This window comes from Pristiophorus japonicus, chromosome 9, assembly GCF_044704955.1.
Source record: "Pristiophorus japonicus isolate sPriJap1 chromosome 9, sPriJap1.hap1, whole genome shotgun sequence".
NCBI classification, from domain to species: Eukaryota; Metazoa; Chordata; class Chondrichthyes; family Pristiophoridae; genus Pristiophorus; species Pristiophorus japonicus.
Window position 1 is genome coordinate 62337765 of NC_091985.1, and position 13409 is coordinate 62351173.

General features: G+C 44.9%; 1 protein-coding gene and 1 long non-coding RNA gene across 3 annotated transcripts in view; one reads left to right on the forward strand and one right to left on the reverse strand.

The window, feature by feature from the left end:
- pkdcca (protein kinase domain containing, cytoplasmic a) overlaps positions 1–13409 on the reverse strand; it is a 53537-nt gene that overhangs the window by 12955 nt on the left and 27173 nt on the right. The window lies entirely within an intron of this gene.
- On the forward strand, positions 5143–12674 carry LOC139273069 (uncharacterized). 2 transcript variants are annotated; one of them, XR_011595006.1, is made up of 4 exons: positions 5143–5647; positions 8264–8297; positions 11981–12070; positions 12192–12674. It is a non-coding gene; the product is annotated as an uncharacterized lncRNA (long non-coding RNA). The 2 variants fall into 2 exon arrangements; XR_011595005.1 differs by having other exon boundaries at positions 11981–12674.

Genomic DNA, 13409 nt, shown 5'->3' on the forward strand with positions numbered 1-13409 from the left:
AACCGGGACCTGGTTGATGTAGCTCAGAATCAGACCAGGTGGTGCATTAATCCAATGAGCTACTGAGAGAGCTTTGAAATTAATTTTTATGCAAGACCCTTGCAGTTGCCAACGAGAGGAGATTTTCATCCCTCTGATCTGGGCCAAACTTAAATTCTTCTCTCAGAGGTGCCAGAGCAGCAGCCTAATTTACTGACCCACATAATCATCCTGGAGCTTACTTGTTAGCCCGTGCTGAAATTGCTCCCTGGCCAATCCTCAGGGTAGCAGCTGAATCTACTGATCAGAAGAATGGCACACTTCAACCTAGATCATCAGATTCTGTTGAGGTTAGTTGCTAGGTTGGTAAAGGGAGGTTCACCACCACACAGAGGCCAGGAAACCACTGCTAAAAGCTGTTTCCTCTCATATTCCTTAAAATACTGGACCAAGTTTAAGGGACAGATATCCAAGTTTAAACTAACCTAGTCACCAACAATAGCAGAAAGTGTATTACAGGCATTTCATGCATCCAGGTTCCACAATTGAGACACGCACAAAAAACATTATTATGAGATCTTTTCATCAGGCACACGCATTACACAAGGAAACCAATTTGTAAATTCAAGGTGACAAGACCAATGTCAATCAGAAGATGATTTGCGGGCTCTGTACAAAGTAAAATCCAGTCAAGTCTCAAACACTCTGAAGAAGCTTGATTTTGAGCCCTGACAGTGAGTATCTGCAAACCCACACTTCAAAAACAGGGCAGTTCATGTCACAGTCCTACTTACAGAGATCAGAATCAGCTTTCCCAGCGACTCAATTGGTAAAAGTAGTGTGTAACTGAACCACAGACCAGTGGGTCCTAGATTCCATCCCCAGTGTGTGCTAAACTAGCTGAACTCAGCCAAGGTGACAGTAGAGACACCACAATTAAACTGTCTCGGCTCACACATGAAATATAACCACTTGGGTGCAGGAGGGCGTCCAATACCTGCGGAATCGTATGTGAACACAATGGCATTGAGAGAGAAGGTGAGAAAACAGGTAAAAAAAGAGATGGTAGTCAAGAAGGGATGCACCATCAATAATAATGAATCAATGGTAGCCAGTATATTAGAACTGCTGAAGGCTACAATACCAGAAAGAAAGGATAGGTTGGACCCAGAGTCACAAATGTCTGTGTAATGTAAATTTATAACCCACAGATCTGATTTTCTCTTGCTGTTCTTCACAGTTTTGCACAGGAGATTAAGGGGGAAGATAGCAAATGAAATATTTCATATGAAACTAAGCTAGCAACTGTCCAGTTGTTCACAAGGGAGTGACTCAAACTTTAACTCCCTAGGTGATTAAATTCCTCAGCCAATGCACCACATAAGACGGATGGCCGGAGCTACCCACTAAAGCAGTTACTGTAATGTAAAATTGTTAAGAGTCAGTGGAAGAAAAGTATATGACCATAGAAAACACACAGAAAAAGGTTGTGTCCTAGCTCCTGTCACTGAAGAATTCAAATCACGGTGCTTTTAAAATAAAACTAAATGGAATAAACAACTTGGAGGAGTCTGGATTATTGTTAATTCCTATTGTGAAACTATTAATTAATTATAATTATTCAAGGTTTGTCAATAGGGACTATTGTTCAAAGGGGCGTAAAGAAATTAGTTGCGCAACTCTAGTTATAAATAATTTAATGCGAGTCATGTAAAAAAAAATGTCATCACTTGAAGGTCTGATCACTAAGACATATTTCAGAACATGCCTCAAAGCTTTGGTGCAGGCATTGGTGCAAAGAAGCACCAAGCTGAGGCCAGGTGTTTTCCCCAATGGGAAGGAGGGAAGATTGGAAGTAGAATCATCCCAAGGCTGCTGTCGCAGAGCAACTACTGGCTTGTTTCAGAGCAGCATTGATGGCAGTTTGAGAAGCTGGACACCCAGCCACTCTTCTGGCTTTGACTGTGTGATGTGGAAAGACTCCATTGGGGCCAGGGAAGTAAATCACTTTTTAAAAAGGCAAACCCCTGTCCCAAAAATGTACTTCAAAGTTATACACGGGGACTATTACTGATATTTTGTTTGTGCAGTAAACAGTAATAACTGAAGACACTAATTACAACCTTTCATATGTGTGAAAGCACTCCAGCAGCACATGGTAATGTAATTTCCCAACACTTTCATCATCATTTACTACACTTTCCTGCACATCGTCAGTCGGCATGCCTTCCCTTTGCATTAAAACTGTTTACATGGAGTTACTTGAGGTTGCTATTAAGCTGGCCTTCCAAATCATGTTAAAGTGGTAACATGTGTTACACGGTGTGCTGGAGTCCTCACAACTTACTAGGTAAATGGCAAAGGAAAGGCTAAGATGCAATGTTTACATGTATTTAAATATAGCAGATATTGCCGTGTGGAAGCTGCCTAGTTATTCCATAGATGTGAAACACAGTACATATATTACACTATAACTCGGCTTCTCCTCCCCTGAAGGTGCTGACTCTGAGTTCAGCCCATCCAGCCTGCCCCATGGTGCAGCCACATATATCATTGATCCCTTCCCGCAGTCACACAAATTCCAAGAAGAGGTGAAAAAACCTGAGGCTAAAACTCTGGGAATTTCCTCTCCAACTCCCGAAGGCAATCAAGAAGAGCTCTAGCAAACTGCAATAACTCAGAAATCCTACTATTCCTAATCAATGCTCAAAATCACATTATGATTTAATTATTATTTTGTAATGTTGCTGCATAATACATAGCTTTTTATTGTTTATTTATCACATGTGTGATATCCTAAGGCACTTGCTTTGATATTTTAATGTTTCTACATAGCAACCAAAGAAAAGGCCTAACTAAGCTACAAACTTATCCTTGATAACTTGAATTGCTGTCCTCTTCCAGGAATCTCGCCAGCTTCACATTGAAGGACTACAGGAAATGTATACTCAATGCACACTTCAGAGAAGAATATTAGTTGCTGCCTATAAAGAATGGCACTGTAATCGCGCTGAGCATTAGCACAGGGCACACATGAAGCCGACCACTGATGACTGCACAGTGCCAGCTCCGTGCACAATTCCTCAGATAACAAAACAGTCCGTGCCCGCATGCAGCAAGACCTGTAAAATATCCAGGTTTGGGCTGATAAGTGATAAGTAATATTCGTGCCACACAAATGCCAAATAATGCCCAGTTCCAACAAGAGAGAGCTTAACCACCTTCCACCTTCCCTTGGCATTCAATGGCATTTCCAATGCCGAGTCCCATGCCATTAACATCAAGGGGGTCGCCATTGACCAGAAACTCAACTGGACAAGGCACATAAATGTCATGGCTATGAGAGCAGGTCAGAGGTCAGGTATTCTGTGACAAGTGGCTCAGCACCTGTCTCCCCAAAGCCTCTCCACCATCTACAAAGCATGTTGGCAGTTTGATGGAATACTTTCCATTTGCCTGGATGGATGCAGCTGCATCACATGGACTGGAGCCGTTCAGGAAGAGGGCCCAACACTATCATCTCGAGAGCAACTGTGGATGGGCAGTAAACGCTAGCGATGTCCATATCCCCAGACTGAATGAACAAAATGAACTATATTAATACCAATTCACTTTTACCTTTGAATAGGAGGGAACATTTTGTCTCATTTACAGTCCTGTCCCGATGCTACCTGATTAGGAATCATTTTCTCTGAGTGGCAACAGTATGTTGCTGAAAGATCGCCGCTTACTCTGCATAAATCTTTATGCTTTAAATATGGATGATTCTGGATGCGAGCCAAGACGTGTTTGGCAATGATCAGAGACACCTGCTAAAGCTCCTATAAGAGGGGGACTTCCTACAGCAAATCATGCAGGTATGCGAAAGGTATGCTTGTGTTGTGAGCTTCTGTTCATCTCTGTGCCAAACCCTGCCCACCTCCCCACTCCCGCCAAGTCAGCTGCTACTCCCTATCTTTCACAGCCTTTCAAAGCAGTCAGCATAACTGGTTGATCTCAGATAAAAGGCCTAAATTTGCCCAGGAGTTGCACCTTTTTTTTGTAGCAACTTGATTTTTCTGGAGTATCTTAGAAATCCCCATTCTGCACATTTAATTTGCGCCAGTGTAAGTGAATTAGTTAGGATTTTTTTTTAATTTTAGTTTTTTTTTTCAAAAGGGGGCGTTACCAGCCACCTACGCCTGTTTTGGCCATGTAAGCCAGTTTGAACAGCTAATAGTTGCTCCAAACTAACTTAGGCCAGTGTATGTGGCCTCTTGTGGCGGCACAGAAAACCCTTGCGGAGTGTTAAGAAATCAGCGCAGGTAGCCAGGGGGGGGGGGGGGGCAGAAGGGAAGCGGAGAGGACCTTGCAAAGCACTAAACACCTTCACCACAACACTCAAGAAGCATAAAAACCATCAATAATAAATAAAAGATAAATAAATAAAAATTAAGTCTTACCTTCTTAACTTGGGGATAGGTGCGGGTGGGTGGGATGCCCGAGCGAGAGAGAGAGAGAGAGAGAGAGAGCGAGCACAGGGAACTGGCCACACACAACACACAGCAGGCTGGGCTCACAGAACATGGAGGCTGCAGGAGTCAACTCCGAGGGATTGGTGGACTCCTCTCTCGGAGGACTGCTGACTCCATCCCCACCCGCCCCCCGGTCTAAATACTCTTTCTCCCCCCCCTCCCCCTCCCCTCCCTCTCAAAACTCTCCTCCTCTCCCCCCACCCCATCAAAACTTCCACCCCCACCATCAAAACTCCCCCCCTCCGATCAAAACATTCTCCTCCCCGGATCAAAACATTACCCTCCCCCCCCCCTCCAATCAAAACACTCTTTCCCCCCCTCCTCCTCCTCCCCTATCAAAACTCTCCTCACTAAAAAGCACAGTCATCAATAAATAAAAAATTAAACTCAAGTCCTACCTCGGTGCGGGAGGACATTCTGCTGGGGATAGGTGCAGGACTCCCACCTTGATGTGCAGCAGCCCGGCGCGCGTCGTGATGCCACTCGGCCTGGCTTCGGGGGCGACACATCGGGTCCCATGCTGCAGAGGAGCTACTGCGCAAGCGCGAAACCTCCAGTGCGCACGTGTTGAGCTGCCGGCACTCTTTTGAACGCAGGGCCCTAGCTCCGCCCCCCCCACCCCCCACCCACTGTAACCGTGCCAAGCACAAGGACAGTCGATAGAGCGGGGAGAATATGGCGATATCTTTTCGGCGCCGTTTTGAGTGTGGAAAGTCAGCGCACCTCACATAAGTGTGCCGAAAAAAATGGAGGGCCAAATTTGGGCTCATTGAGAGTAAAGATTTCCTGTGAGCAACATTGTACAACAAACTTCAATTTATCAAAAATCCAAGCACGCTCTCAACCAGCTGTTCTCAACTCTTAGCCACCTCCATTGGAGACATCCCATTGCTTTAAAACAGCTAGATTTTATTGAGGCTTGGTCGAGTTCAGTCCTGCGTCCTGCCAAGAGAGGCCTTCACCCGAAAAGTTTCAATAAAATTTGAAGGCTCACAGTAGTAAATCATAGTACAAAAGGCAAGGTTATGGTTGATTTACAGCCTAATGGTCTTTTAAAGTAATAAATACATGTCCATCACCAGATAGGCACGGCAATAAATTCACACATTTTCATCTCTCGCAGTGCATTTAAATGTGCGCCTACATATGCTGCGGTAAGTTGCATTAAAAATATAATCAACATTTGTGAAATAAATTAAATCAGTTATCTTTAAAAATATAATTTGAGTGTTGATGACAGTGCTTTTTGTGAGACTGGATAGAATGCCATTTAATCAGACCGTTTGATGTTTCCCTCCCTCCAGACGGCCCGTTTCCCAGACAAGACTTAAGCAGTTTAAAATTGTAGCCTGCGGTAATATTTCCTGGCAGCTACCCCTGGGTGATTTTTGTCATTTCTAATGTTGAACTGTCTTGGTGATCTGGGCACTTCCTTTTATTCAGTTCTTTTTCATCTTGTACTTTGAACTTTCATTTTAAGTGACAAGTATTACAACTTGCACGCTGCAGCCTCATTAATATGGGCCCTAAAACCTGGCTTTGCTCTCAATTGTTAGCTTACAATTTGTAGATTTGTATTTATGTTTTATTTGGAAGATTGGGCTCCAGCCATAAAGATTTTTTATTTTATGCATTTTTGTGTCAGCCAGTGTGCTCAGTGGCTAGCACCCTCGCCTCTGAGTCAAAAGATTGTGGGTTCAAGTTCCAGTCCACAGACTTGAGCACAAAAATCTAGGCTGACACTCCAGTGCAGTGCTGAGGGAGCGGATGCACTGTCGGAGGTGCTGTATTTTGGATGAGATGTTAAACCGAATCCCCGTCTGCTCTCTCAGGTAGACGTAAAAGATCCCATGGTACTATTTCGAAGAACAGGGGAGTTATCCCCAGTGTCCTGGCCAATATTTATCTCTCAATCAACATAACAAAAACAGATTATCTGGTCATGATCACATTGTTGTTTGTGGGAGCTTTCTGAGTGCAAATTGGCCACATTACAACAGTAACTGCACTTCAAAAGTACTTCATTGGCTGTAAAGCGCTTTGGGATGTCCGGTGGTCGTGAAAGGTGCTATATAAATACAAATCTTTTTTTCTTTATATTTTTTAAATATTATTAAAGAAGGACAATTTTTGATAATAGTACAGATTTTTTCATGGAACCCTTCTTTTTTCAACATTACATACTGCTCTCTTTTTCCCTTGGTTCCATGGGCCACACACCAACTTTGGCCAGAAAGGTGGCCTGCTCATAGGTCTCTGCCAATCTGCGTAGCCAATAGGAGATGGATGAGTGTATTGACTCTCATACTGATTTCCCTTCCCTCCTGTGCGGAAGCATCTAACTTCCACCTGATTATGCCAATTTTAAAAATTATGAAGAGTCAATCCTTTGCTTTAGAAAAAATAGACTTCCACCCAGATGCCCAACTGATAAATGCACTGCCCAGTGTGGGATTGAGCCTGCCAACCAGGAAGATCCGAAGTTTGATTCCTAGTGTGTGCTGGATTAGCTGATCTCAGCTGGGGTATTAGTGAGAGCGGCACAGTTGCCCTCAATGCCCCTGCGCTAGAGAGGATGAAAATAATCAGGCAGAGTTGCTGCATATTGGACCAAGTCGGGTTTGGGTTCAACTGTGATTCATCTCACAGTCAGGCAATCTGCGCATGCACAATCTAGGCTCGCACATGAAGCATGGCAACTTGGGTCATGTACCAGAGGTCTGCATGTTCCCATGGAACCGTACCCCAGCAAGAGCTGCAAAAGAAAAGGAGAGAAAATTGGAAGAAACAACTAGAATCATAGAAATATAGAATGGTTACAGCACAGAAGGAGGCCATTCAGCCCATTGAGCCTGTGCCGGCTCTCTGCAAGAGCACTTCAGCTAGTCCCAGTCCCTCGCCCTTTCATCGTAATCCTGCAAAAAAACATTCCTTCAGGTACTTATCCAACTCCCTTTTGAAAGCCACAATTGAATCTGCCTCCACCACCCTCTCAGACAGTGCATTCCAGATGCGTAAAAAAGTTTTTCCTCGTGTTGCCTTTGGTTCTTCTGCCAATCACCTTAAATCTGCGTCGTCTGGCTCTTGACCCTTCTGCCAATGGGAACAGTTTCTCTCTATCTACTATATCTGGACCTTCATGATTTTGAACACCTCTATCAAATCTCCTCTCAACCTTCTCTGCTCTAAGGAGAACAACCCCAGCTTCTCCAGTCTATCCATAACTGAAGTCCCTCATCCCTGGAACCATTCTCGTTAATCTTTTCTGCACCCTCTCTAAGGCCTTTACATCCTTCCTAAAGTGTGATGCCCAAAATTGGACACAACACTCCAGTTGAGGTCAGACCAGTGTTTTATAAAGGTTCATCATAATTGCCTTGCTTTTGTACTCTATGCTTTGATTCATAAAGCCCAGGATCCCATATGCTTTTTTAACTGATTTCTCAACCTGCCCTGCCACCTTCAATGACTTGTGCACATTTCCCCCAGGTCTCTACTGGAGTAAAGTTTACACTAGCCAGCAGATACTCTGTGACAGCCTTAATACTTCTATCTATCGCTTTTAATGGTAGATGGATGTATGCTGCAAAGGTGACTGAATGTTTGTATTGTTGTTAAATCAATTCTTTGGTCTAACCAGATCACTTTCCGAATTGGTCATTGTTTTTCTTTTAAAATTGTTAAAAAAAAACATGTTTGAAAATAATGTCCACTCTCAATTAATCTGTTGTTTGAGTTGAATTAACTTGACAGGTATGCTTCTTTCACAGAATGAATACCATACATCACTTGTAAATAGTCTTGGTGAGTACAAAATGATCTGTTATAGTTTGTCTCCAGGCAAGTTACTGTGAATACATATAGCTAAAAAACACAAAACCGATTACAACAGGCACAATTCACCAGTAATAACTCAGTCGTATATACATTCTCAATAAACCCATATCCCAAAAGCCTGTAGGGTCAAACAAACTCATTTTACAGTTTTAATGCCGTGTAATAGGTGCAATAGATTGTGGTCTCTTTATTCAGCTTGTCTGAAGGACCCCTGAAGCTGAATTTAATCAGCCCTAATGACCACTTACTCTACTGACAGCAGTCGGCTTGTGATTTATTGCTTAGTGCAGATCCTGGTTGGAAAAGTGCCAGTCTTTCCCCAGTTATCACCTGCAAATACACTATGGTACCAGGAGTACAGCTGCAACAAAATAACATTTAAGCAGGCTATTTAGGCTCCTACCCACAAAAAGGAGGAAAAAAACCCACCTTGTTTAAAGCTAAGTATATGAAACCTCAGAGAACAGATATGAATTACGCTAAACACCATTTTATTAACATAAGACATTGCAAAGTCTTCACAATCTGTATGTTCAAATCTCAATTTTCTTCTTATCTTTTCTTCATAGGAAGTACAGGGTTGATTTTCACCTTCACTGTCTGAGCGGTAACCTGGCGGGTGGATTGCCCGACCATTAGAAAACCCATTGATTTCAATGGGATGAAGAAAAGGTGGGTTCTATAATGGCTGGGCAATCTACTCTGCCATATTACTGCCCAGGTGGTGAAGATAAAAATCTACCCTTATGTCTTCCTTCTCAACACATAGCTTCCAACAAGGTTCTGGATGATATGCCAAGTTTAGTTAATTCTTGTAATGTGACTGATGCACTTCACACACAGAAAGCACACACTGTGGGATCCAGTCTCGAAAACAGAAGACACACATTGTGGGATCAAATCTCCAAAACAGAAGGCACATATTGTGGGATCCAATCTCCCAGACGGAAGCTGCATCCCATTCCGTGTAGCTAATTGTATACGTAGTGTATTTTTCAAGTCCCTATCTGTGTCTGTGCAAACACAGTTATTACATAAGCTGCTCTTCCATACTAGTGCAGCATTGTAGGTTACTGCACTGTAGAAGCTTTGTGATGAGTGAAAACATCTTTTTGGCACCTTGTGAGAGTAGTTGTGGGCATTCTCTCTGTAGATTTTATTTCTGATGTTCATCTATTGAATGTATAAATTTGTTTTTGTTCCTTTTTTTAAGGTTTATCCTCTTTCCCACCTGACACTCACTAGCTCAGAGGGGAGGGAGATACAGCCTAGATCTTCCACTTGGTGGCTACGCCAGCAGTAGTGCGGTGGGACTGGATACCACTGACTGATTGTCTGGGGTCAGCTCACTTGCGAGGTGGGCACAGACCACATTTCTGCCAGGCATTGGAGTTAATCCTGAGGTGGGGGGAGGGATGGAAAACCTCTTGCTGCAGCAGAATTATTAAGTGTGTTATTCCCTCACCACTTGGTCAATGTTCAATTGATGGCAGAATGCAGTATTAGCTTCTTCGTGAGACCCTAGTCTGAATTTTAACTACTGGCGGGAGTTGGGCTGAGGCAGACAGAAAACCGCCTCATGTGCATGGGCCTCGTCAGACCTGTGCCCGAACCTGGCAGGAAGTGCGAGCTGGTCGGCAGGTGGTTGTAGGATTGCGGTTGGCAGCGCGCCGCAATCAAGGGCCCAAAGGAACAGTCCCCAGTGGTCAGGTAAGTGGTTAGGAATGGCGTCTGGAGGGCCATGCAGTCAGAGTAGGGAAGCCGGGGGTGGTGAGGAGCCTAAGCTTTCCTTGTGGAGCCTGGAGGAGCACTCCTGCACACTAAACCACTTGGCAATTTAGAGAAATTCACATTATCTTGGTACCCAATGCCACATATCATAAAAAATATTACAGCAGCTCATGGGAATCACACAGCTGAAAGTTGGGCAAGATGGAGAGAGCAAAAGATAAAGAAAGATAGAAACTGAAAAGGCACGAAAGAGAAAGGGTATGATCAAGGGAAATAAAAAAGGAGAGAAGATTGCAAGAGGTAGATTAGGAAGGGAGAGATAAGGGGGCCGAAATTGTGTATCGCCCCATTTGCGGGCGTTAACCTTTGCCGGGCCGGACATTCTGCGCCCGGCGCTAAAGTCCCGCCCTGGAAGCGAAATTGGGCTTACCGCCCTCGAGAGGAAGTGGAACACATATCGGGGGCTCCACTTCCTGTCGGGGCCGGCTTGGGGGCGTTACCCAGATGAATGTCGGAGCGCTATGCAGCCTCTCTACATAGTGCTGATGCGTTCCAAGGGCCCTCCCCTTCCGTTAAAAGGGGCGGGCACATTGCAAGCTCGGCAGGGTTTTCAGGGCCCTACACCAGTGTGCCATGGCCTCAAGGTGTGAGAGAAAGATGGGGAAAGAGAGAAAGAAAGGAGAAACAATATGACAGGCAGACAGGGAAGGAAAGACATGAGGGTGATAGGCAGTGAGAAAGAGAGGCAGAAAGAAAGAAGGAGAAAGAGTACAAAAAACAAATTGAGAGTCAGGCAGGGAGGAAGAGATGGTGGGGCCGAAATTAACTTGCGCAAGAAAGCTGGCGCACCTATGAGTTTTTACCTGCTTTTATCGCAGGGATTCATGATGCGGCCGTATGATCGATGTTCAAGACTTTGAAATGTTTTCATAGTGGGGGTGGGAGATCGACAGGAAGGCAGGCCGAGAGGCTGAATTTGGGTCGGGGTCGGGACTCCGCCATTGTCACTCAGCGGTGGAGCGGTGGTGACGTGTGTGCATCACCACGTTCTCTCCCCTCTGTTAAAGGGGAGAGAATCAGTCATTTTAAATCTTCGGCCACTGGGCCACCAGGGAGGGTTTCAGCCGGGCCAGCATCCTGGCACCCAAGAGGGGGTGCCAGGCTGCCCACTGGCGGCCCAGTTGAACCGGGGACACTACCTTGCCGGCCGATCGGGAAGTCGGTCGGCAAAAATAAATACATGGCGGCCGCAGCAGGGGGCCCTCCCTTGATAGCTGTCACGCTGCCGGGCCGCACACACTCCGGATAAGGTGCACCGACAGCAAATAAGGGCACCGCACGGCGGGACATCGATTTTTTCACCTGAACTTCGGTCGGTGCATTTTTCAGGTGAGGGAGAGCAGCGGTGTGTGTTTTGATGACGCGCTTGCAGCAGTCATCGGCATCGGGGCAGTATCAGGTCCAGGCCGAAAAATCCCTGACCTGAATTTGGGTCATGGCGGCCAGTTGACCACAAAGCAGCGGCCATGGGATTCCGACGCATGGCCGCTGCAAACGGACAGTAACGGGTCTTTCTGGGACCCTGAATTTCGGCCGCAGGATATGATAAACAGAGAGAAAGGGAGGAAGATAGAGTGTGTCAGATTGAACACAGACTGAACAAAAGAAGGACAGAGAAAAGCTGATCATAACTTTCCTGCTGTTCCTAAAGTCTCTCTTTCCTAGACCTAGTGCATCTCTCATCAACTTTTTAAATTAAAACAACACAACAGTTAATCCACATTACCTCAACAGTGTGTTCCCACTTAAACTGGGATCAACTACCACCAGAGAAACCATAACCTTCCTGGCACTTTCTCGACAAAGGAATGTTTGTTATATTGATTGTGATGCTGAAAATAAATTTAATGTGATGACAGGCATCAGTCAGCGGGGAGCATGACGGATATCAGAGAATTAGAAAGTCATCGGAACACCTGTGCAGCTTTTCATGCTAATTATGAAGCAAGGTAACTACAGAGAATCTGGAGCTATTTCAGTTCTGTTTGACAATGAATGGCTTTTCTGTCCTTTCTATTCCCCACTCTGAACTCTGCAATCAATCATCACTCGTCTCCCTCTGCTATACAGCTGCAGTGAAGCGGTAAGCGACAGACGCCCATTTCAAATCAAACAACCGCCAACCAGCCAGAAAGACTGGACAACTTGACTGCAGTAGGCTTAGGGCCTGCCCACAATCCAAATCTGTTCAGAATTCTTCTTTACAATAGCCAAGTATTTTTATTTTTATGCTATTTGTATGAATGGTACTAAGTGATAGAATGTGAGAGATTTGAACATTACAACATCAAACAGTCAAAGAATGTAATAGCTCTGGAATATATGGGAAAGACAATCTGAATCATTACACTTGATTGATTTTGATTAGAAAAAGTAATATTCCACACAGTGGAGCTAACAGGAATGACAGAAAGAGAAAGGGATCGTTTCTAATAAAGGGTCCTTCCCAAAAGGTTAAGCTATCTTTTCTCCTTCTGGTGCTCCCAAACCTGCTATGAAGTTCCTGCATTACAGTTTTTATTTAACTTGAACACATTTCCTGTAGTGCTGCTCAGGGTAAATCACTGGATGTGCTGTTTTATAAAGGCAGGCACATTGATCCATGTAAATACAATGAGTAATAAATTTCACTTCTGCCCAAAACAAGGCGCAAAGTCTGCGGAGCAACGGTTCTGTATGTTGGTCCTTGCAGGCCTGAGGCCTGTGCCAAATTTGGCTTTGGACATCATTTGGCCAACGGCGAGCTGTAGATGGCAAATAGGTGCCCTGCTGCAGCTCGCAGGTCAGGCAGTGCTGGAAATCAGCCGGCAAGCTGGGTCTGCAAAGGGCAAGGAGGCTATCCTGGGGGAGGGGGAGGAAATCGAACGAGCCAGCAAAGGACCAGAGTTTCTGGTGATCCCAGCAGGAGTATGCCTAATTTTAGCGGGCCCACAAAAATAAAAACTTAAAATTTCCTGTCCCTTTTTTTTTTGCGCGGCCTCCAGTTCCTCTAAGGCCACTCAACGCCTGGTACTATTATGCAAGCTCCACCCATTTTTTAACCTGACTTTCGCATTTGCCGTCTTACAACAGCTGTGTCAGCTGTGGCTCTGTGGGTACCAATCTCTCCTCGGAGTCAGAAGGTTGTGGGTTCAAGTCCCACTCCAGAGAATTTAGCACAAAATCTCGGCTGACACTCTAATACAGTACCGAGGGAGTGCAACACTGTCGGAGGTGCCGTCTTTCAGATGAGACGTTAAACTGAGACCCCCTTCTGCCCTCTCAGGTGGACGTGAAAGATCCCATGGC